This window comes from Papio anubis, chromosome X, assembly GCF_008728515.1.
Source record: "Papio anubis isolate 15944 chromosome X, Panubis1.0, whole genome shotgun sequence".
Classification (NCBI taxonomy): Eukaryota; Metazoa; Chordata; class Mammalia; order Primates; family Cercopithecidae; genus Papio; species Papio anubis.
Genome location: NC_044996.1, coordinates 34,262,527 through 34,266,698, shown reverse-complemented (window position 1 = coordinate 34,266,698; position 4,172 = coordinate 34,262,527). Strand labels below are relative to the sequence as shown.

General features: G+C 42.8%; 1 pseudogene across 1 annotated transcript; it reads left to right on the top strand.

Annotated features, from left to right (window-relative positions):
* The first annotated feature begins 321 nt into the window (after positions 1-321).
* On the top strand, positions 322-1,855 carry LOC116271944 (annotated as a pseudogene). The gene has a single exon (XR_004180676.1). The product of XR_004180676.1 is annotated as a cyclin-I pseudogene (transcript).
* The last annotated feature ends 2,317 nt before the right edge of the window (positions 1,856-4,172 follow it).

Below are 4,172 nucleotides of genomic sequence, written 5' to 3'. Positions count from 1 at the left end.
CGGACGCGGCAGCGCCTCTGTCTCGCTTTTCCTTATTTTTTACCCCTTTTCCCCTTTCTTCTTCTTTTTTTTTTTTTTTCTTTTCTTTTCCCCCCTCCTCCCCTTTCACCATTTCCTCTCGGAGGCGCTTTCCCCGGGCAGGGACAGAGCCGGTCTCACCCCCCCCACCCCCGCCTCTCCCCGGCCCCTGCCGCCCTATGGCGAGAGGGAGCCCCCTCCCCACCCGGGCTCGAGCGGCGGCGGCCTCAGGCCGGGGGTCATCATGGAACTAATTTGCTGACCGACCGCGCCCCCCGACCCGCTTCCCCCTCTTCTCCCTCCTCAATGGGCCCCGTAGTCCTGCGCGCACCGCCGCCGCGCGGATGAGAATGAGGTGGTAACGGGCCCCCGGATGACCTCGCGTCACCACTGTGAGGCCTACAGCTCAGCCGGGGAGGAAGAGGAGGAGGAAGAGGAGGAGAAGTAGCTACATCAAGCTGGCTAGCAGGCAGATCCAAAGGATATCATGAAGTTTCCAGGGCCTTTGGAAAACCAGAAATTGTCTTTCCTGTTGGAAAAGGCAATCACTAGGGAAGCGCAGATGTAGAAAGTGAATGTGCGGAAAATGCCTTCAAATCAGAATATTTCTCCATCCCAGAGAGATGAAGTAATTCAATGGCTGGCCAAACTCAAGTACCAATTCAACCTTTACCCAGAAACATTTGCTCTGGCTGGCAGTCTTTTGGACAGGTTTTTAGCTACCGTAAAGGCTCATCCGATATACTTGAGTTGTATTGCAATCAGCTGTTTTTTCCTAGCTGCCAAGACTGTTGAGGAAGATGAGAGAATTCCAGTACTAAAGGTATTGGCAAGGGACAGTTTCTGTGGATGTTCCTCATCTGAAATTTTGAGAATGGAGATAATTATTCTGGATAAGTTGAATTGGGATCTTCACACAGCCACACCATTGGATTGTCTTCATATTTTCCATGCTATTGCGGTGTCAACTAGGCCTCAGTTACTTTTCAGTTTGCCCAAATTGAGCCCATCTCAACATTTGGCAGTCCTTACCAAGCAACTACTTCACTGTATGGCCTGCAACCAACTTCTGCAATTCAGAGGATCCATGCTTGCTCTGGCCATGGTTAGTCTGGAAATGGAGAAACTTATTCCTGATTGGCTTTCTCTTACAATTGAACTGCTTCGGAAAGCACAGATGGATAGCTCCCAGTTGATCCACTGTCAGGAGCTTGTGGCACATCACCTTTCTACTCTGTAGTCTTCCCTGCCTCTAAATTCCGTTTATGTCTACCGTCCCCTCAAGCACACCCTGGTGACCTGTGACAAAGGAGTGTTCAGATTACATCCCTCCTCTGTCCCAGGCCCAGACTTCTCCAAGGACAACAGCAAGCCAGAAGTGCCAGTCAGAGGTACAGCAGCCTTTTACCATCATCTCCCAGCTGCCAGTGGGTGCAAGCAGACCTCTGCTAAACGCAAAGTAGAGGAAATGGAAGGGGATGACTTCTATGATGGAATCAAACGGCTCTATAATGAAGATAATGTCTCAGAAAATGTGGATTCTGTGTGTGGCACTGACTTATCAAGACAAGAGGGACATGCTTCCCCTTGTCCACCTTTGCAGCCTGTTTCTGTCATGTAGTTTCAACAAGTGTTACCTTTGAGTGTAAACTAAGGTAGACTACTCTGGGAATGAGAACATGCAAAATCAGGAAAGGCTGTAGAAGGATATATACCTTAACAAGCTGATTTGGAGTGAGCCAGGAAAAAAAAAAAAAAAACTACTCTCATTATTTGTGTGGCTAATTATAATTCAGTGTTATTTAAACACATAAGGACCAAAAAAAAAAAAAAAAAAAAATCCAAAAGATCCAAACTTTTTTTAAACTTAAAAAATCTCTTTGTAGTATGCCAGTTGCACTTTTTTTCTGCCATAATGTAACGTAGCTTGCCCCATCAAAAATTCAGTTAAAATTCATAGCCAGCAAACCTGTTCCCCCTCAGCATCCTGATTTAATTTTCCTGTTGCTTTTGCTTGCTTCTCCATTTAAGTTACTGAACTTTATGCATGCTGATCTGTATTGATTCTCACTGAATAGGAAACCCCAAAATTATTTTTTAGCAGTCGAACAAATTATTTCAGTGTGACAGCCATGATGCAAGTTCCAATTAGTATGAAAGTACTTTGGAATTGTCCCATATTAATCAGAGACAGCAACAGAAAAAGTTCTCATATTACCAGGTTGATTTTGTGTCTCATTTCAAATTTTATTTTTTTAATTTTTTATTTATTTATTTATTTATTTATTTATTTATTTATTTATTTATTTTGAGACGGAGTCTCGCTCTGTCACCCAGGCTGGAGTGCAGTGGCCGGATCTCAGCTCACTGCAAGCTCCGCCTCCCGGGTTCAACGCCATTCTCCTGCCTCAGCCTCCCGAGTAGCTGGGACTACAGGCGCCTGCCACCTCGCCCGGCTAAGTTTTTTGTATTTTTAGTAGAGACGGGGTTTCACTGTGTTAGCCAGGATGGTCTCGATCTCCTGACCTCGTGATCTGCCCGTCTCGGCCTCCCAAAGTGCTGGGATTACAGGCTTGAGCCACCGCGCCCGGCCCTCAAATTTTAATTTAAAATTATGGTTTTCATTTTTGTTTACCTTAAAGTGATGCTTAAAAGTGGTATGTAATCAGGACACTTAGATTTGTTGAAAGCATTTTTGACATTTGTATAAAAGAATTTGTGATAAAGTTAATATATCCAGGTGCTCACCAAAGAAACATGTATGTAACAACTGAAATTAGATTTTTGTAACTGATAGTTTTCACTCATTTATAATCAGTAGGAGAGACTGTCTAGATGTTGGGGCAGCTCTGTGATTTGAGTCTGTAACATGTTATAACTGAATTTAGTACCCTAGTTTTGTTAAGCTATTAGGATTTTCTAATAGAACTTACTCCCCTGCTGCCTCCCCAGCCTACATATAGTTCTCTTAATGACTTCTGGATCCTGAGCTCCCTTTGCAGTCTGAAAAAGGTATTGCAGCCAGAACCGTGTACTGATGATAAAAGCCTCTGGTAGCAATAAAAAGTTGTCCTAAAAAAAAAAAAAAAAAGAAAGAAAACCCTAAGGAATCCGGTAAAAAAACAACCTGCTAGGACCAATAAATGAGTTCAGCATGGTTCCAGTATATAAGGTCAATATTGGAAAAAAATCAGTTTTATTTCTATGTACTGTTGATGAATAATCTAAAAATGGAATTAAGAAAATTATTCTATTTGCAATAGCATCAAGAACAAAATATTAGGAATACATTTAACAAAGGAAGCGTAATACTTATTCTGTAAATACTATAAAACATTGTCAAAAGAAGTAAAAGATTTAGCTGGGCACAGTGGCTCATGCCTGTAATCCCAGCACTTTGGGAGGCTGAAGTGGGCGGATCACTTGAGGCCAGGAGTTCGAGACCAGACTGGCCAACAAGATGAAACCCCATCTCTACTAAAAATACAAAAACTAGCCAGGCGTGGTGGCAGGTGCTTGTAATCCCAGCTACTTAGGAGGCTGAGGCAGGAGAATCCCTTGAACTGGGGAGGCAGAGGTTGCAGTGAGCCGAGATCATACCACTGCACTCCAGCCTGGGTGACAGAGCCAGACTCCATCTCAACAAAAAAAAAAAAAAAGAAAAAAAAATAATAATTAGCCAGGCACGGCATTGTGCACCTGTAGTTCTAGCTCCTCGGGAGGCTGAGGTAGGAGGATCATTTGAGTCTAAGAGTGTGAGGCTTCAGTGAACTATGATCTGGCCACTGCACTCTAGCCTGAGTGACAGAGCAAGACCCTCTCTCTCTCTCTCTCTCTCTCTCTCTCTATATATATATATATATATATATATATATATATATAAAGTTAAGCATAGACTTACCATATGACCCAGCAACTACACTCCTAAGTATATACCCAAAGGAATTGAAAACAGACATTCAAACAAATACATGTACACCCATAGTCACAGCTAAAAGGTAAATGCACAAATATCCATCAACAGATGATTGTGCAAACTGTGTTCTATGCATACAATGAAATACTGTTTAGCCATAGAAAGGAAGTACTGATACATACTACAATGTGGATGAACCTTGAAAACGAAATGAAAGAATCCAGACACAAAATATTAC